The sequence below is a fragment of the Bubalus bubalis genome, chromosome 6, assembly GCF_019923935.1.
Source record: "Bubalus bubalis isolate 160015118507 breed Murrah chromosome 6, NDDB_SH_1, whole genome shotgun sequence".
Lineage (NCBI taxonomy): Eukaryota > Metazoa > Chordata > Mammalia > Artiodactyla > Bovidae > Bubalus > Bubalus bubalis.
In genome coordinates this window covers 49851607-49872853 of record NC_059162.1, presented here as the reverse complement: position 1 = coordinate 49872853, position 21247 = coordinate 49851607, and the positions used below count along the sequence as shown (strand labels likewise).

The following is a 21247-nucleotide window of genomic DNA, read 5'->3' as shown; positions in this document are numbered from 1 at the left end:
TAGTTTGGAGCACATAATTTGTCTGTGTGTACTAGTCGCTTAGTTGTATCCGACTCTTCGTGACCCCACGGATGGTAGTCCACCAGGCTCTTCTGTCCATGGAATTCTCCAGGCAAGAATACTGAAGTGGGTTGCCATTCCCTTCTCTAGGGGATCTTCCTGACCCAGGGATCGAACCTGGGTCTCCTGTCTTGTAGGCAGATTCTTTACCGCTGAGCCACTTAGGGAAGCCCATAATTGGCAGGCAGGAGATATTTATTGAATGAATGAATGAGCTCCAGGCCTCTAGACCCTTCGTCCTTTCGTCTTTGGTATTACATCATAAAGCTCCCTAAAGCTAAATAATGTAATGTCATGGATGTGGGCTGTGCTATAGACAATTTGAGGATTCAAACTTCTTTAAGTGTACAGTCAGCTTCCACATTAATGTTTAGACAGCAAAACCCTGGGCTGCTTTAACCAAAGAGACATATGAAAGGACAACATAACCAATGAAATGGAGCTGATGACTTCGGGCAATGCACAAGGCTTTGTCAGGGAGCACTTACCCAGGCCTTGATCACCACCTGCCACAAAGTAATTTGTTGAGCCTCACCCTGTAACATCATTAGTTAACAGGTAGCTGGAGCAGGCATTGGGCAAAATGCACTTAAAGGAAGAATAACTCCTAAAATTTAAGCTTTACTCAGCTCTACATGGTAACAAGTAAGGAACAACAGATGCTTAGGCCATCACTGATAAAGGTCATACAGAAGATCTGAACTTGAACAATCACAGACAGAGAAACTGAGAATTCCCTGAGGTTGCTGCTACTGCTGCTGCTGCTGCTAAGTCGCTTCAGTCGTGTCCGACTCTGTGCGACCCCTGAGACGGCAGCCCACCAGGCTCCCCTGTCCCTGGGATTCTCCAGGCAAGAACACTGGAGTGGGTTGCCATTTCCTTCTCCAATGCATGAAAGCAAAAAGTGAAAGTGAAGTCGCTCAGTCGTGTCCGACTCTCAGCGACCCTGTGGACTGCAGCCTACCAGGCTCCTCCATCCATGGGATTTTCCAGGCAAGAGTACTGGAGTGGGTTGCCATTGCCTTCTCCCTGAGGTTACTATACTATAAACCACTGTCCCAAAGAAGGGGCAGCTCTGACATAGACCAGAGGAGAAAATGCTATGGTATTTTCAGAATTCTTATCCTCTAGGCTCCTGGCCCATGAAGAGCTAGCCATGAGCCTGGTGTCATGGGAATCCCAGTCTTCCAAGCAGAGAAGTCAACTCAGCTTTCAAGAGGCCTATATGATGGCCATAAATGCCCAGTCATATCAGCTAGAAAAGTCACTGTAGGAGGACTACAGTTCAATAGATCCTCAATAAATAATGAATGAATTAGAGAAAAACAGATGGAGTTCTTGATAACACAGGCTCATTTTCTATATAAGGCACATATTTGAACCACCAGTTCATGGAACTTGGACCCTCATCCCCAGTGACTTCCTTAATTTGATGACAAGTTTTGCATTAATTAGCTTCTCAACTTAGGCAATATTTGGAAGAAAATTATCTAAAATGCCTGTGGATAATTATGGAATTCCAGATGATTTTAATGTTCTTATTTACACAGCTCCAGACTTCCCTGGTGGTTCAGATGGTAAAGAATTTGCCTGCAATGCAGAAGATGCAGATTTGATTTCTGGGTTGGGAACATCCCCTAGAGAAGGGAATGCAACCCACTTCAGTATTCTTGCCTGGGAAATCCCACAGACAGAGGAGCCTGGTAAGCTACAGTCCATGGGGTCACAGAGTCAGACACAAGTGAGCAACTGAATACACACACACATAGCTCCCGCTTTCCATTTTTTCTTAAGTAAGCATGTATTATTATTATTATTGAAAATGTCACTTAGAAGACCAATTCATGGAGCCCTACCATATGGAAATCATCACCAACTCAGCATGATATGCAGATGAGTACATCAACAGGAACTTCTGTCCTTGAGAGGAATACAGGACAGGTACAGAGAGAAGGACTGGCTGTGATAGAGGTTCCCTGTGCTGTGGAGAAACAGAGAAGGGAGAGATGGAAAGTACTGGGGGACAGATGCTGGTGAAAATAAAGGAGAGGAGTTTTGAAGAAGAAATGCTTTACTGTGGAAACAAAGAAAGAGGAAACAAACGTATGTGAGACCTGGTGCAATGGCCACCTGGCTGCCCTCTTGAGTTACAACGGGAAGGGCTCAGTTTAGAGGCTGCAGACTGCCCAATGGCAAGTAGAGGTGAGCCCTGCCGGCACTGTTCTAGTGCAGAAGAAGGAACCCGGACAGTCAGAGAGATGAAGGGAGTATGAAGCCTACCAGCTCCCCTACACAGGAGAAGTCAGGCTGATGGGAAAACCTGACTTACTTGGATGTCCTCATTCAACCTTTGAGAGCAAAGTTGGCCCTCCAGATGAGTGGGCTTCAGCCTAGGAGCACGGTGTGTGAGACATGGCTGAGACACTCACATCTGCCATCTTATTAAAAAAAAAATCTTCCTAGCAATCTTATCACTTAAAACTCTGTCATTAGTTGCTCATTCCTTTGTGTTAGGCACTGACCTCTGCCATGCTCTTTTTGTAAAACAATGTTAATCCTTAATGGATGACTTAATAGAACCCAGGCTGTAAACGCGCACTTTGCCAAGGGACTCTGCTTCTAGGGATCTGTCCTGCAGAAACACTCACTCATCTGTGCTCAGGAAGATATTCACAGCAGCATTATGTGCAGTCAAAATAAGATGGTTATCTGCAGAGGAACGCCTAAATTGTAGCATGCCTATACTATGCAGCTGATAAGAATGAGGTAATTCTATAGGTACTGACACAGAATGATACCTGTGAAATGTTAAGTGAAAAAAGCAAATTGCCTCATTAATATAAAAATAATGAATTTGTGTGGGGGTTATGTGTCTACAGGTATAAAACATCTGGAAGAATTTCCTCCCATCATCCTGAGGGGTTAAATGGACAGAAAAGTGAGAGGGAACTTTGCTTTTTCCTTTATGCTATCCTAATCTGTTTGCATTTTTTCCAATGAGCACTGATTGCTTTCATAATTAAAAATAATTTCTACTGGTGGCTCAGACAGTGAATCCACCAGCAATACAGGAGACCCAGGTTCAATCCTTGGGTGAGGAAGATTCCCTGGAGAAGGGAACGGCTACCACTCCAGTATTCTTGCCTGGAGAATTCCATGGACAGGTAATTCCATTTAGGAGCCTGGCGGGCTACAGTCCATGGGGTTGCAAAGAGTCTGGACAGGACTGAACAACTAATGCATACACTACTATGTGTCAAGTATTGTTCTAACAGCTTTATGTATATTCACCAATTTAATTCTACAATAATCCTGTGAGAGGGCACTTTCTTAACCCTTTCTACAGATAAGGACTCAGTCCTTGCCCGGGTCACACAGAGGTATATAAAGGTGTTGAGCTTTGAACCCACGCCAGTTGGCTCAGACTTCGTGCTCTTAATCGCTAGATTATAGTGCCTCAAAAAGATGACATAAATAAACAGATAAATAGCACTGCTTTTAGAGGCAGACACACCTGAATCCCAGTTTCTGCTGATTAACTGTGTGATTCTTAGCAAGTGTCTTACTTCTGGGTGATTTTCTCCATTTGTAAAATGGAAATGAGATCGTCACATAACTCAGGAGACCACTTTGAGAACTACACAAAATATGTTTAGTGCCAGGCATTTAGCAAGTACTTGACAAACACAGACTATTTCCTCTATTAAGCTTAAATGATCAGCCCTTTACTGTATGTTAATTTAATTGGCTGTTTTCTTGATTGGCTGCCTGGCAGCATCTGGTGCTTTAGAGGTAAGTGGAGAAGGAGGAGTTGGGAACATGCAGGGACCTGGGCTCAGACCCAGAACTTGAAAAGTGCTGAATTAACACTTCACAGTTTGGCCTACAGCCAGTCCAGTTAAGAAAACAAAATTAACAGTATTTAGGTGAGTTTCAAAATCATTCTGGGGTAAAATGTCATCATTCCATTTTTAGAATAAGGGTATTAAGGTTCAGGAATTTGCCCAAAGTCACCAAGACAATTAAATAATAGAGCCAGGACTGAAATTTAGCCTAATTCCACGTCAACCCTCTTTTCACAGATCCCACTGCCTGAATTAGATAGCATCACTGACTCTATGTTCATGAGTTTGAGTAAACTCCAGGAGACAGTGAGGGACAGGGAAACCCGGCATGCTGCAGTCCACGGGGTCAAAAAGAGCTGGATCCGACTCAACAACAACAGCAACAACAACTGTCTGAGTTGCTGTGGGGATACCCTGTTGGGAAGCGGTGATCACAGTTTCTCAGAAGAAATGTGCTAGAAAAGTGATGAGTCTGGGAGGAACAGTACCACCGGGGGAACGCCCCACCCATTCCATTGCGGCTGTTGCTGAGGGTGGGAAATGGCCTCCTTACACTTCAGGGATGACAAGTGTGACAAACCCCCTGTGGGTGGGGTCCATACAGCCCAGGGGCAAATTACCCTGCCCCTTTTACTCTGCTGTTTAGCGTCCTTATCTGAACAGCAGTCATTCTACAAAAGGGACACAAGCCATTGTGGAGGAGGCAGGGGGCTGCAGGCACGTGGCTGCAGGAAGCTGGCTGAGGGTCCAGAGCACAGTCCAGCCCTGAGCCATCAGGCTCTCAGCTCTGCCTTTTAGTTCAGTCGCTCAGTCGTGTCTGACTCTTTGCGACCCCTTGAACTGCAGCATGCCAGGCCTTCCTGTCCATCACCAACTCCCGGAGTTTACTCAAACACATGTTCATTGAGTCGGTGACGCCATCTCATCCTCTGTCATCCCCATCGCCTCCCACCTTCAATCTTTCCCAGCATCAAGGTCTTTTCAAATGAGTCAGTTCTTTCCGTCAGGTGGCCAAAGTATTGGAGTTTCAGCTTCAGCATCTGCCTCTAGCTTCATCCTGATCCTTCCCTATTTTCCCAAAGCACCAGAGGTCAGGCAGGAGCCAAGGAGAAACTGTTCTCTCCTTTTGTGAGGCTCCAAGGCCACCACCCATTTTTTAGGCTCAACCAATCCCTGGGAGGTCGGGGTCATTACAAGTCTCCAGAGAGAAGGGAGAGCAACTGGGGAAGTGGATCAGAAAGAGGAAGAGTTCTCAACCTTTTTTCCAGCTAGACATTAACATTGCATAACTTACTCCCATGTGAATGCCTGGGCTATTCGAGCCCAGGGTATGAGGTGTGATTCCACAACTTTCTCTTTCACTTAAGACACCTTTTGGTTACTAAAATGAAGATAAATATTACAGCTGGGGTTTGTGATGCTTTTGTCTCTACTTTTGTGTATGCTGGGAAAACGCCATAATGAAACATTACAATAAAAATTTTAAAAATCCCTTGGATGTGTAAAAGTGGTGTTATGATAAGGACAAGCTTATGTCTATCAGTTTATTTTTTAAATAAATTATTTACAGCCAGTGGTACTGCATTATCAGTAGTGAGGTACCTCCGTACCCCAGAGGCAGAGCAGCTGGGACAGCAAATTGGAAAATTGGCTGAGGTCATACATCTGGTCCTTTTCTTTTCTCTGATTCCCTCCTCATATGAACCTGTCCCTCCCCAACATCCTCTCTCCCCACCCCACTCTGTTGGTGTAGGGCACATCTTAGGTGGTGACCATTTGGAATTCCTTTGATGGTCCTGTTGACAGTATCGAGGTCACGAAATAGAACACGGTCAAACTCCTTGGAAGAAAAGCTATGACAAACCTAGACAGTGTATTAAAAAGCAGAGACATTACTTTGCCAACAAAGGTCTGTCTAGTTAAAGCTATGGTTTTTCCAGTAGCCATGTATGGATGCAAGAGTTGGACCATAATGAAGGTTGAATGCCAATGAATTGATGCTTTTGAACTGTGGTGTTGGAGAAGACTCTTGAGAGTCCCTTGAGCTGCAAGGAGATCCAACCAGGCCATCCTAAAGGAGATCAGTCCTGGGTGTGCATTGGAAGGACTGATGCTGAAGCTGAAACTCCAATACTTTGGCCACATCATGTGAAGAGTTGACTCATTGGAAAAGACTCTGATGCTGGGAAAGATTAAGGGCAGGAGGAAAAGGGGACAACAGAGGATGAGATGGTTGGAAGGCATCACTGACTCAATGGACATGACTTTGAGCAAACTCCAGGAGATGGTGAAGGACAGGGAAGCCTGCTTTGCTGCAGTCCCTGGGGTTGCAAAGAGTAGGACAGGACTGAACGACTGAACAACAACAGCAAAGTGCCCTGGAATTAGCATAAGAGGCGGCATTGAGGAGTAGATCACCACATGTTCTATGGGAGAAAAGAGCCTAAACTGCAATGATAAGCAGGCAGGAATTTGCTGTATGACACAGGGAGCTCAAACTCGGTGCTCTGTGACAACCTAGAAGGGTGGGATAGGGTGGGAGGGAGGTTCAAGATGGAGGAGACATATGTATGCCGATGGCTGACTCATGTTGATGTATGGCAGAAACCAACACAATATTGTAAAGCAATTATCCTTCAATTAAAAATTAAAAAATTAAAAAAAATTTTGACGATAACAGCTATGTTTCCTAGCACTAGACTAAGTGCTTTACCACATCTCAATCCATCCTTTCAGCAACACAGAGAGGAAAAAGTTAGTAAACCCATTTCACAGGTGAGAATACAGAGGCAGAGAAATTAGCCAAGTTCACATGGCTAAGACATGGAGGGCCCTTGACTGGACTCTCTGACTTCACTGCCTACATCACCTCCCATCATGAGTTTGGGTTGAATGGCTTGAGAATGCTGGGGAATAGAGGTGTGACACTTGAAAGAAGCAAGCTCTCTGGGATGGGGTAAGACTTGAACACATTGCCCAGCACTTGGTAGGAGGTGCCCAGTAGATAGATATTTGTGAACTGGATTCTTGAACAGACTTTCAGACACAGGATGGGGGTGGGTGGGAGTCTTCAGTGAGTTGGGGTCCACAGTCTGGGCCTCCATGCACTCTTGAATATCCCATGGCAGGAAACCACATAGACGGGTCACAGGTGTATGGAGAGTCCTTGAGCATTTCCTGCCCTGAGTGGTCAGGGAGCGGCAGTCTCACCATTCCTGGGAGCTTGTCAGAAATCCTGATCTCGGCTCCACCCCAGACCTACGGGCTCAGAACCTGTACACTAACCAGTCTCCCAGGTGACACGTGCAAAGGCCTGGCTCAGCAACCTCCCACAGCAGAGGTGTCAGCCGTCATCCTGGGCATCCCCAGGCAACTGGGGACAATTCCTTTTCCCTGTTTGAGGCTGAGGCAGGCTAAGACCATGTGCAGCCTAATCTCCTCCTGCTGGAAAGACCCGTCTGAATGGGAGTGGGACATCTCAGTTGTCAGCATTTCCAGGAAGTTCAAGCCCCTGTGTACCCCCCATGTGACCCTGTCTGTCTCAGGGCTCATGAACTTGGAGGGTGTGACAGGCGCACTTCCTCACAGTGTGACCAGGCAGTGACAAATGCACCACATGGAAGGAAATTAGTGAATAATCCTCGCATATTCTGCACTGAGTCATGTTGGCCTTCCTTGGGGATGTGCTCCAGCTGATTAGACTTACGGTTTCTGTTTCTTTGTTCAGAGTATACTGCTAACGAACACCTTAGAGAGTGTCCCACAGAACATAAGTACTTACTGGGGACAGCAGATCAGGTGGTTCCCGACCTGGAGGTAATTTATAAAGAAATAATAATATACTGTTACCACCTTTGGTCACAAAGAGAAAATAAAGGACAAGTAAAATGCTTCTGTCAACACAGACTGTACAGTAATGATTTGACAATTATTAGGGACAGAAACCAGAGAAGGCAATGGCACCCCACTCCAGTACTCTTGCCTGGAAAATCCCATGGAGGGAGGAGCCTGGTGGGCTGCAGTCCATGGGGTCGCTAAGAGTCAGACACAACTGAGCGACTTCACTTTCACTTTTCACTTTCATGCATTGGAGAAGGAAATGGCAACCCACTCCAGTGTTCTTGCCCGGAGAATCCCAGCAGTCCATGGGGTCATACAGAGTCGGACACAACTGAAGCGACTTAGCAGCAGCAGCAGGGACAGAAACTACTCAACAGGAACTCCAGGGACCCTCCCCCGACCCACCCCCCTGCAAGCTCCCTCACCTCTCCCACACTGCCCTCTCCCATTTGCTCTGGGCTCAGTGTAGAGTGTCATCTATAGTGACTGATGGTGGCCAGCCCTGCCCACTGCTTGAGTTCCTACAACTGGCATCTCTGTGTGGTTTGCCTATTCGATCCTCATGGCAGTGCCCTGAGTTAGTATTATGATCCCTGCTTTACAGAGGAGGAAATTGAGGTTAAGTTGCTCACAGTCACATGTCCAGAAAGTATTAGAGGAATATAGATTTGACAGGGTTCTAAAGTTCAAGTCTCTCCTTCCACTACTGGCTACTTCAAGCTCACCTGGCTCCCTGGGGAGTTTCAGAGGTGGGATAGGCAAAGAATGGAGGAGAGGGTGGTACCACACCAGTGGCTGTCGATTCCACTTATGTGTCCCTCTGGTGCCAGGTCCCAGACTCCAGCTGCCCTGCACAAAGAGGAGAAAAGTGGACCCTCCCCAGTTCTCAGAGAATTATCTAAGCCCATGAAGTTTGGGGGATGGTGTAAACCCCTTTTTAGAATGGACTGTTTACTGATTCTGTTTGGAAACAGAGATGAAGTAAACTTAATAGAACACTTTTGCTTTGAAACCCAGATGACAAGTACTGACCATCTGCTCTTGGGACCTGAGAGCCAGACAATAAGGGCATAGAAAGATGGACAGGACAGCCAGTCAAAGGAAGCAAGGCCAACAAGTTGATTCAAGTTTCAACCACCCTATTTACATCTGAGACAACTCGTCAGAGGAGAGATGATCCAAACCCAGAGCCACAAATGTTTCAGAGCACACTGTTCTGTCTCCCCACCAGGACACCAGAAACTGAGTCTGCTATGCTTCTTTCACGGTAGAGCTCCCCAGCTAGATCCTTGCTCAGCATCCCAAATGTGAGCCCTCCTGACATGAATCCTCTCCTTCACCTCTCTCCAGGGCTCTCCTCTTGCCTGGCCCATCTCTCCCTGCTCCCTTCCCAGGGTGTCTTCCAAACCTCTCCTCCATCCAATCTTCCCTAAACTCCTCTTTCCTACCCTGATATCAGTGTTCTCAAACTTGCCTGATCATCATAAGAATCACCTGGGAAATTTGACCATGCAGATTCCCAGCTCCTTCCCCTAGAGATCTGGATTAGAAAGATCCAGGTGGAGACCAGGAGACCCCATGTTTAACAAAATCTCATGTGTCCTTTTGATCAGGCACGTTTGAGAAACCTTGACTGTCCTCCCCCTGTTTATGCTAGAGCTGGCTACAGTCCGCAAAACCACCCACTCCTGTCCTGTGATAACACCTCTGAGGCCCAAAGGACACGACCTCTCAGCCCCAGCAACCTGCACCTGTGCCTCACTTCCTCTGCCATCTACCATCTTGTTTCTCTCCTTCCTTTCACCAAAGGCTCTGCAGTTGTCTCTGCCCCAGGCCTTCCACTGAAATTGCTCTCCCTGAGGCTGACAATGATTTATAAAGTACATGATCCAGTGGACACGATTCAGACATTGTGTAATTGAACTTTTTGCTAAGCAGACATTCATGACTACTCCCGTTTTCATGAATCTTTCAACTCCCTTGACCTCTGAGACACCATTTTCCCCTGACTCTCTTCCTGCATCTTCCGCAGTTTCTAGTCGGTCTTCCTTGCTGGTCCTCTTTCTCCAGCCACCTTGAAAGTGGATGTAGCCAGGTCCCAAGCTCAGCCTACTCTTCCTGGTCATCACGTGTACTTTCATAGTTTAAATGCAACCTGCTTCTTGTGCTCAGTTTTCCATCCAAATGGCCTGCGAAGTACTGATTATGGCATGGACAGTTCAAAATTAGCACTTCCCAAGCCTAGCCAACCAAAAAGCCGGGGCCTCCTCCTTTTGTGTCAGGATGATACTTCCATTCATCTGGTTGCCCAAGCTAGAACCCTGGAAGACATCCCGGTATTCATTTCTCTCCATCTGCACACCCCCACAATACACAGCCAATCACTCACGGAGTTCTGAGCGTTTCATGCCTAACTAGTCCTCAAATTCATGCCCTCCTCTCCTTCTCCCCATCATGTCTCCAGTCAAGGTCCTCACTCTCTCTCACCTGGACATCATCTCCCGGCTGGTCTCTCTCCTTCCCATCCTGCCCTCTTTCAGCCAGTCTTCCACTCAGTCACCTGAGTGACATATCTAAAATACAGCCTCATCCCATCTCTCCATCACGTAAAGCCCCTCAGGAGCTTCTTGTCACCCACAAGTTGAAGTCCAAACTATCCAGGATGGCTCTCCTGAACTCATCAGTTTATTCCATGCCTCCATGTCAATGCTCACAATTTCGTCCTTCCTTTATCTAACCAGCTTTCACCCCACCCTCTGCCCTCAGCCCAGGCATCATCAAACTTTTTGGTTCTGTTTGGCAGGGTTAGTGATCCTTGAAAGTATTCCTCTAACACTCTATGCTTACCAGATTACATTGGCAAACTCAACTGCTAACTGTGGAAAGAAAGTTTGAGGATAGTTTTACAGATTTACAACCTCCCTCCAGCCCTAGTTGTTACCATAGTGACTGAGAGCTGGCTCTTCCTTGCACCTGTGAATGTGTCTGCAGCCAACCTTCCCCTCCCACTGCCTCTCAGAGTGAAGCAGGAGGACCACCCAGGAGTCAGCCCACCTTTATCCCTGCTCCTCAAAGGGAGTGGCCTCTCCTGGCTATTGGCAAAGCTTCCAGAAACTTGGCTTTGAACCATTCATGGCTAACAGGTGGTCCAGATATTCTGGCAGGGACCATAAGTTTAAAGTAGAGGAAGATGGAATCATAAAACACCATGTTTTCAGAGTACCTTAAACCCTAAGGGCCAGGTCACTGGTGAGGGAATACTGTGATTATGTACGCTGGGAGCATCCTGCCAACATACCTGCCCTCCTCAGGAATCCTGAGACGTCAGAGTAAGCCTTTAGGAGGTCTATTTACAAGCCAATCTGCTGGCCCTCTCGTAAGAAAAGTGAAGAGGCTGGATGGATGCTAGAATCCTCAAAGCCCCAGTGTACTCCCTTGAACACAGTGGAAGCAGATGCTGACTTCAGCTTCTGCAGAAGCTTCTTGGATAAGCAGGGGATTCACACTGTTACAGGAGATGGGGTATATAATACTGCTGGGCCTTGAGTGCCGAATAATGTCAGAGAGAAGAGTGTTGAATTGGAGTCTGTGGAGCCCTTCAAGTGTCCTCTGGCCTGGCCCTAGTCAGAGGTCACAGCTCCTTCCACAGAGGGGGCTGGAAAAGCTGACAGTGCCAGTCTCTTTTGTAGCCTAAGCCAGCCATGCTATGGGGAGGGTTACAGCAGAGTCAGGAGCAATGAGTTCAGAGGAGGCGACAGAAGCAGCGTGGCCAATCCAGATCATTAAAGCAGAGCATGGAAAACAGGGCTGCCATGGGCAGTTGTGCAGGCCATTCACAAGGTTGCTCAGATGAAGCCGTAAATGAGGCCTGAAATCCAGCCTGTGCACCCACTTGCCAAGTTGTGTGTCCTGGTATAGAACCACATTTTCTTAGAAAAGGAGGTCCTTGTTTTTAGTTTGCAAAAAGGGTTTTTTTGGGATTGCAGCAGCCCTAATGGAGAAGACATTAATAACAGTAGTGAAACAGCTTAGGTGATGGCCAGAATAACTCAGGACCTGGCAGAAATTATAAGAGTTTGGTATATTCATGACTGTGGCCCCAGCCACCGACACTCTAATGTCCCATTCCTGAACAGGCTGGAGGACACCTGGTAAAGAGAGGTTTGGGGAGCCCGAGGGACCCTCCTAGTGGGGGGCTCAGAATTTCAGCCTACCGAGATATTGCCCAGCCTCATGGTTGTGTCCTTCTTCTTGTCACCCCCTCCCCATCACCCCACTCCTTCCTGCCCATCTCCAGTCATCCAAGGCCCCCATGGCCAGAGGAAAGATCAGCATATTCAGACTGTGGCCCCGGCCACCTAACCCTAATGCCCCATTCCTGAGCAGGCTGGAGGACACCTGGTAAAGACAGGCAGTCTCCCGAACTCCACCTGTGACCACCACTTCTTTCTGCTCTTAGTGGAGCCCTCGACTGGAGACAAGGCCACCAGCTTGTGACTGAACGCCTAAAGTGAGAAGGGGTTGCTGAGTTTCCCACTTTGTTCCTCTCTTGTTTACAGCTTTACCTTAACAGCATTTACTTTTGGTTCCCACTCCATGGGTGGTAACCTGCCAGGGGAACTTACAGGATTACAGCCTCATTCTGAAAGCTAACAGCACACAACATAAGCGAGCCTGGGGGTTGCCTCCTGCCTTTTTGTCTTGGGACAGAAGGAGACATGCAAGTTAAGGAGCCTCTTGGGCACAGAAATGGAGAGGAGGCTACTCAGAGTAGGGGAATAAGTTTTTCTGCACCTCTAGCTTTTTGATGCTGTGCATGCTATGCTAAGTCACTTCAGTCGTGTACGACTCTGTGCGACCCCATAGGCAGCAGCCCACCAGGCTCCCCTGTCCCTGGGATTCTCCAGGCAAGAACACTGGAGTGGGCTGCCATTTCCTTCTCCAATGCATGAAAGTGAAAAGTGAAAGTGAAGTCGCTCAGTCATGTCCAACTCTCAGCGGCCCCATGGACCGCAGCCTAGCAGGCTCCTCCGTCCATGGGATTTTCCAGGCAAGAGTACTGGAGTGGGGTGCCATCGCCTTCTCCAGATGCTGTGCATACATGGCCATATTTAATTCTCCAACAACCCTATAAAATAAATATCATCTCCATTTATAGATGAAGAAACTTTGCTTCAGACAGGAGAAATCACCCTGGCCAGCTAGGAATCTCTAGGGATCCAATATGAATTTCCTGGTCTGTCTGACTCTGACACATGGGTTTTTTTTTTTTTTTTTTTCACCCATAGTATGTCACCTGCAAAGATCCTCCCTTGAGGAGAGAGAAACTCAAAATAGGGAAAAGGAACTGAAATAAGTTGAGGAGTTTTGCTTTAGCAACTAAAGCATATCCCCCTAGGATTTCCCTTCCCATTCATAATTTCAGAACATTCTCAGGGGACATTTCATTTCTTGCCTCTCCCCCATGACAAGGATTTTTACACAGGTAAAATCATTGCATTAAAGCTATACCTTGTGAGGGGGAGGAGTGGATAGAATTCTTGAGTTAATTACATGTGAGCCAACAAGGAAGAAATTTCTTTACCTCCAGCTAGCTTCTCAACCCACTGCTCAGCCAAAACATCATTTCTCAGGGAACAACTGCCAAGACCCACAGTTGAGTTAATAAAATGTGAGAGCAGGAAGGGGCTGTAAAGAGTAATAGCCATGTTTACTGAGAGCTTATTATATAACAGCCAAGCACTGTTCCAGGGACATTACGTAGAGACCCATTTAATCTTCAGAGCACAAACAAGGAAACCGAGACCCAGAGAGGTGTCAGCGCTTGCCCAAAGTCTCCCAGCTCTTATGATGAGGCCTTGGAATCAAACGCACACAGTCTGGCTCCTACAGGCTGCTCTACCTCCAAAGATCGTTTCTCCTCGCTGCCCTCAACCTCATTTCAGGGGTGAAGAAACAAGCCCAAGCGCAGAGCCAGGCAAGACGCCGGATCTTCTGAGGGAGAACCAGGGCTCATGCCACCAACCAGGGGCTCTGAGCACCCAGGACTCCAGCTGTATGCTAACTGCACTTCACTCAGCTCAGAATTTAGATCCCACATCGTGCTCTGAACCAGAAAATTCTTAAATATCTATTATCTGTCCAACATCTGTACTGCACTAGAGCATCCCTGATGGGCTCACAGAAGGCTAAATATTGCTCCCCTCTCCCCTGCTCAGCAGCCGGATACAAACAGAAGCCAGGAGGGATGGTGGCAGTTCCCACATCCAGTGGGGCACGGCAACGACTCAGAGAGTCTCCTGCAAGGCCAGCAAATATTTTGATAATCTTTCCCCTACAGGATCCTCCTGTGGAGAACAAATGGACACAGTCGGGAGCAATCTTCTCAGCAGATTCCACAGGAAGTCACATTGGTGGAGGGGATTTTGATGTTCAGGACTTTTGGGAAGGGAAGCAGCCTCAGAGGCAAGGGTGTGGGGGGCTGGTGGTGGACAGCAATCAGGGGGAGGCAGACAGAGTGGTGGGTACAGCCTTCAGAGTCAGTGTCAGACCTGGGCCTGAGGACAGGTCCTGCCACTAGAGGCTGTGTGACCTCACAGACTGCTATGCCCCTCTCTGGTCCACAGCGTCCCTGTGTAAAATGGAGATGCCAAGAGCACTCACATCCTAGACGGGCCCTTGAGAATTAGACACAGTAACAGGAAAGAGTCAAGCATGGGGCCTGGCCCTTGCAGGTGCTGAAGAACCATAAAAATAATTGGCCTCGTGGGATCCTTCACTTTCTTTGAAAGAAGCTCCTAGGATGTGTTGTCCACGGTCACTAGGGCCCTTTACGGAGCTTCCCTTAGGGGGCCTGACCCAAAATATGCCTTCCAGAGCAGAGGAAGATCCCTGAGTGACAGGCCACCCCTTGGCCACAAGCTCCCACCACTGGAATAGAAGAAACTCGAAGGCCCATCCCTGCTGGCCACTATCTCCCACATACGTGTCTGGTCAGGTGGGCAATAGGAAAGCCCCACAGATTCCATGCATGAGACATTTCTTCACAAAAAGATTTTTTTAAATGAACAGTTATAAGAAGCAACATAATATAAAGCCATTCACAAAAATGATGCAGTACAGACTGCGCAGCACAGGGTAGAGTGTGGTTGGGCAGGACCACGGGGTCGGGGCGGGGGTGGGTACCTATTTGACATTAATGACCTGTTTTGCTCCCCTCATGTCCATGTTCTGGGCCAGCCCCCAGGACTTCTTTCCAAAGATGCATTTGCTTCTCTTTTCTGTGTCTACAGGCCCTGCAGGACAGGGACACAGAGGGCTGCCCTGGAGGCCAACATTCTTCTGGTGACTCACCAAGCAGGTAGTGGGTGCCTGAGGCAAAAGAACCACTTCCTGTGTCGCTGAGCTGCTAGTCATCTAACCGATATCTGCCCCATCACGGTCTTCTCCTCTGAGAGCAGCCGAGTCACTGGCAAGGGCAGGGTGGGACCTGACCCAGGAAAGGCGCTGGGTGAAGATCCCAGAAAAAGCATGAACCTGTGGTTTGGGGTGGGGCGAGCAGTGGACACATCACTTTATCCACAAAAGGAGCCTCACCTTCCTAAAGGTATCGACCCATCCACCTGAATCCGGGGAGAGACACTGTCATGGTGGAGAGTCTTAGGGCCAAAACACATGCCCTTGTGCACATCCCACCCCCACGCACATCCACGTCCACACAACACACATAGCCTTGTGCACATCCCATCCCCACGAACATCCACGCCCACATACCCATGTCACTGTGACAGATGCCTTCCTGAAGCTGAACTCAGGCTAATGCTTCCTTCACACTGTCCAAGCATCCTGTTTGATGTTATAGGAGGCAAGTAGGAAAATATGTGTCTAGATAGAGTGGTGTATGCAGGAAGGTTGAGGGATGGGACAGACTTTATGTAGGGAGGGAGAATGTTGCAAGAAATTCAAGCACATGGGCCAGAAAAAGTCTTGAAAAACAACTGCAGTTTAACAGTCTCCCCTATGTGCTGTCAACTTATCAGCTCAGGCCTGAGGGCAGGGGAGGGCATGGCCAGCTTCTTACAGCCAGCTGACCTGGTTATCAGACCCAGCACCTGGTTTTGAGCAATGAGAGTAGCCCCTGTGGCCACCAGGCCCTCCAGAAGCCCATGGAGTTTCCAGGTTCAGGCCCAGATCCTGCCTGATGGAGCAATGACGTGCCCTGTCCAGGATTTGACTCTGCAGCTTCAGCTCTAGTGTTCCCTTGGAGGCAGCTATGGGCCACAATGCTTCATCAAGACGGAAGTCAGATCACCGCCTGGGCCCTCTCTGGAAACCTCACACCAGCCAGTGGCATGGAACTGGGCTGGTTCCAGCCCTACCAGAAGCCCTGGGCATCATATTTCAGCACTTCTGCTCTAGCTACTCCCACAGGAAGGAGAGGGTCTGCTCCCATCTTGTTTCTAATTTCAAGAATACTGCTGTCCCCTTGGGAATCCTCACCTTTTCATTCGAGTCACAGTGGCAGCTACCCATGCACTTCAAAGGCTTTAGGGCTGATTGCCATCAAGCCCAGAGCCTTGGTCTCTGCGAAGCAAACAGGCCCAGGGCCCCGAGAAGCATCCTGCTGTCTGTGGTCCAGGGCTGGCCGCTGAGGCCGGCACCGGACAGAAGAACTCACAGGTGTGCCTGCCATAGCAGCTTAGAAGTGATGAAGAAGTGGAATTTTGGTCAGGTCAAGCCATCCTCTACTTACTAGAGGCGGGGGAGGTTACACATGCAATCTTGTGGTGAGGGATCTTATTTAGAGAGATAAAGAATACATTCATAAAATAAGAAAACTACTTTTAAAAATTATTCATTTTTTAAAGGTCAGTTTTGCATGTGTGTATATGAGTGCACATGCTGGGGACTTTTTAAAAAGGTGAAGACCTACACACACTTTCCTATTATATGTACATATAATGATAATACATATTACATTTATATAATGCATTTGGTTTACAAAGTACTTTTTTTTTTAATTTTATTTTATTTTTAAACTTTACATAACTGTATTAGTTTTGCCAAATATCAAAATGAATCCGCCACAGGTATACATGTGTTCCCCATCCTGAACCCTCCTCCCTCCTCCCTCCCCATTCCTACACAGTACTTTTATATGTGCATTCATTCATTCATTCAACAAAACTTCATGAGCCCCAACAAAGAACCAGACACTTTTCCTTGGCATGTAGTGACATAGCAGTGAACAAGGCAAGACCCCCACTTTCACTGAGTGCACGCTCTAGTTGGGGAATCAGACCATTAACCACAGACAAGGGACCAGCAAGGTAATTTCAGGGAGCAATGAGTGCTCAGAAGATCATGAAGTTAGGTAAGGCCGGCACTATACTGTCCAGTATGGCAGCCATTAATTACATGTGGCTATTTACATTTAAGTCCAAACTGATTAGCATGAAATTAAATTAAATATTCAGTTCTCCAGTTCACACTAGCCACATTTCAAGTCCTGGAGACACATGAGGATAGCAGCTAGTGGTACAGATACAGAACATTTCCATCATTGCAGGAATGCCCACAGGACAGCGATAAACTTGAGTGACTGGGCTGATTTCACCTGGGTGGTCAGGGAAGCCCTCTCTGAGGAGGTACCTTGAGTTGAAACCCCCAAATGAGAACTAATGGCCCACAGACCTGGGTGGGGCTGGAGCAGTGGGCGGAGAGTTCCAGGCAAGGTCCAAACGTTGGAGTGAGTTTGGCAAATTCAAGGAACAGAAAGGAGGTGGGTGGGACGGAGTGTAATGGGCTGGAGGGTGGGGAGAATGGAGAATAGTGAGGTCAAAAGTAATAATACAAACAGCTGGTGGCCATTGAGTGTGTGCCAGGCATCCATGAGGTCGGTTCTATTAGCCTCCTTTCACACATGATAACACAGACACAGAGAAGTAGACATGTTCACAAAAGTCACACAACTTCTGAGGGGCTGGGGCTGGGATTTGCACTGGGCAGCATGGCCGTGGGGCGCTCAGCCTCTCCACAGAGACTTGGGCTGGTTAGGAACTCCCTGGGAGCGGTTGGGACCCTACCTGGGGGTCATGGGAAGTCATCACAAGTTCTTAGGCAGGACAGTGACTTGATTTATTGCTGCTTTGAGCACTTGGTCTGCTCATAGCAAAGAGAATAGACTGCAGAGGGGTTTACTGCATCAATCCAGAGATACCGTCACTGTGTCTCCAACTAGGATGGCAGCAATTCTTTGTATCTTTTAAAGCCTAGTGAACACTGCACTTTTTTTGGGGGGTGGGGTGGAGGGGGCATTTATCTCCAAGGACTTGGGCAGAAAAAATAATGATTCATTTCAAAAAACCCAGAACACTTTAGACACACCCCAATAATCATTTAGCAGTAGGAAAGCCAGTTTTTGCCAGCCTTCCCTAATTCCACTTAAAGATTCCCATATTCTTTAGATTGTTATCAATTAAGCCAACCATCTTTCTAAACAGGGAAGTTGGTCCTGGCTCCACCAGGGTTGCTGCTACAGATCGGAGAAGAAGATGGAGTCTTGCCTCGGGTGGGAACCCAAGGTGTGGGGTTCAAGCGTGACAGATGATCTTATAAAGTCTTTATTGTATTTGTTACAATATTGCTTCTGTTTTATGTTTTGATTTTTTGGCCCCCTGAGGCATGTGGATCTTAGTTCTTCAACCAGGGATAGAACCCACACCCCCTGCATTAGAAGGTGAAGTCTTAACCATTGGACTATCAGGGAAAACCCCCCTATTGCTTCCTCTTTCTCTTCTCAGAAGGGATGGGATTAAGGGGAGCAAGAGGGGTCAACTTGTGTTTCCCTTCCAGCCACAGTTGCCTCCTGAGGCCCAGAGTGTGGTGGCCCACTTGGGACACAGGTTGAGGTCTAGGTCACAGCCCTGTGATTCCCCATACCTAAGACCCTTTCTCCTATGTCAGTTTGGCTAAGTTCTCAGCAGCTCCCCTTTTTTATCCCTAAAATGAAGATCAGTTCAGTTCTGTCACTCAGTTATGTCCAACTCTTTGCAACCCCATGAATTGTAGCACGCCATGCCTCCCTGTCCATCACCAACTCCTGGAGTTCACTCAGACTCATGTCCATCGAGTTGGTGATGCCATCCAGTCATCTCATCCTCTGCCATCCCCTTCTCCTCCTGCCCCCAATCCCTCCCAGCATCAGAGTCTTTTCCAATGTGTCAACTCTTCGCAGAAGGTGGCCAAAGTACTGGAGTTTCAGCTTTAGCATCAGTCCTTCCAAAGAACACTCAGGACTGATCTCCTTTAGAATGGACTGGTTGGATCTCCTTGGAGTCCAAGGGACTCTCAAGAGTCTTCTCCAACATCACAGTTCAAAAGCATCAGTTCTTCATTATTGCTAAATATTGTTCTATCTCACAGTGCTGTTGTAGAATGAAACAAGTAGAATTAAAGAAGTAAAACAGAACAACTATCCTTGCTGGCTATGACATCAGATGATCATCACTGGCAAGGAGAGGATAGGGGAAAATGTGGCCAAAGCCCAAAGCCCAGTCTCAAGGTGATGATGAGTAAGGATCCAGAATCACCCAGGAAACAACCGCCCCGGAGCCTCTGTGGGTGAGTCAAGAGATTCTCCTACACTCCAGACGCTGCCCCAGAGGCCGCTTACTAGGCTGGACTGACACCTCCCCGTAGCCCAGGCCACAGTTCTGCTGGTTCAGCGCTGCCGGTGCTCTGGGGCAGAGTGCAGCCACTGGGCTCCTTCCTACCTTGCCTGTGCCCTTCTCCCTGGCTGGGTTTGGTCAGGAGCAGCTGCTCCTTAGCCTTCTCGGTCTGGTGTGAGGACGTTCACATGGCGCAGGCGAGGCCAGGCCGCTTGCTTTGTTCTGCCGGAGGGTGACTGCCGCAGGTAGCGAGCTGGGTGGACCCGGGTCTGCGGTCTCTCCTGAGGGCACCTCTCTGGGCTGCTGGGCTCGCACGGCTCATGCCGCCCCAATGCCTCTTTGCATGTGGTCTCAGCAGCTGATATCATTCTAAGTAACAGTGACTCACAGGACAGCAGTTCCTTCTTTTTTTTTGCCAGAACCACTTTATATAGATTGAGCCTTTCTGCCAGGTAAAGAAGGTCTTGACCTTTCAGTAGAAGTAGAGAGAGGCCAGTAAAATGTGATTAGGAGCTAAACCGAGTTTGAAACTGGCTCCACCACTTACTTTGGGACAAATTACTTAATCTCAGGTTCTTCATCTGTAAAATGGGGATAGGCTGTGACTGACACGTAGTAAGTACTTAAATAGGTGTTTAAAAAGTAAATTTCAATAACAGGGGATTGGTTATATAAAGTCAATATAATGGAATACCACACAGTATTCTAAATCTCTATTATAAAAGAACTGTGAACTATATTCATGATCAATTACTAAGTGAAATGACAAGACACTAAAAAAACCTCAGTATACCATTATTATTGAGAAGAAAATAAATCTATATATAGTGAAAAATATACATATACTAAAAGGGTGCTTTTCTATCTTAAAATATGAGTGTTCTGTGTGTTATTTTAGTAATAAAAGTAATTTGAAAACAAACTATTCAGTAGTTACAACAACACTTATTCAAACATAGTAGATGTACATAATCCAGAATAAGTGATCATGCTTTAAAATGCTGATCATGGTACTAATAGTGATTCTGACAGTTCCCTAGCCCAGTTCATTCAAAGCTGAGGCTGACACATGACCACTACCACATGCTTTAATGATTAGCAAAGTGTTACCATCAAAAAGGAAAAAATAATAACATCTCACACTTATCCATGTCTATAAATACTATTTTCCTTCTGGGAATAGTAATAATAAAAACTGACCGTACCAACACAGCCAGATTTAAATCTTACCTATGCAACAGGTGACCAACACACATAAACAACATAAACAAAGAAGGAAATTGCAGTATGTAGACACAGTGAATCGAGCATGCTTTGCAAGGTGGCACGAGAAGGGAGAACTGCATGAGTAGACAGGATGGGGTGGGGTTGGGTGGGGGAGCATTCCTCCAGCCATTGAGTCAGAGGTTTCAAGAAGGAAACGGAACTTCGGGGCCTGCTAAAATAAAGGAAGCAGATAAGCATCTCTTTTTACTGCTCACTTGTGTAGAACTTGCATGGAGAAAAGAATAAGAACTACTCCCTGAACCGTGACCTTCAGCAATGAGCTGCCTTCTCAGCTCTGTCCCCAAGCCACTTCTCACCCTGCTCTAGGGGCTTTCAAAACAATGAAAATCCCCAGAAAAGCTGGATTTGGGCTCTGATGGATGGGACTAATGCGAAAGTGAATCCTCTGTGTGTCAAAGAGCAGGCAGCAGGATGAATCCAAAGACCATCTTAATGTCACTTCCAAGACCTGGCTGTATCCAGTCCCCTAGGAATACTCGCAGTTTCACACGTCCCCTGCCCGAATCCAGCCAACAGTGGGTCCTGGGAAAGCTGTTGTGATCTCTT

The 21247-nt window shown here is 47.3% G+C and overlaps 1 protein-coding gene across 1 annotated transcript in view; it reads right to left on the bottom strand.

The window, feature by feature from the left end:
- BCAR3 (BCAR3 adaptor protein, NSP family member) overlaps nt 1–19687 on the bottom strand; it is a 152504-nt gene extending 132817 nt beyond the window's left edge. The window contains exon 1 of the mRNA XM_025288236.3: nt 19520–19687. The gene's annotated coding sequence lies outside the window, so the exon portion shown is untranslated. The remainder of the gene's footprint in view (nt 1–19519) is intronic.
- Between the last annotated feature and the right edge of the window lie 1560 nt (nt 19688–21247).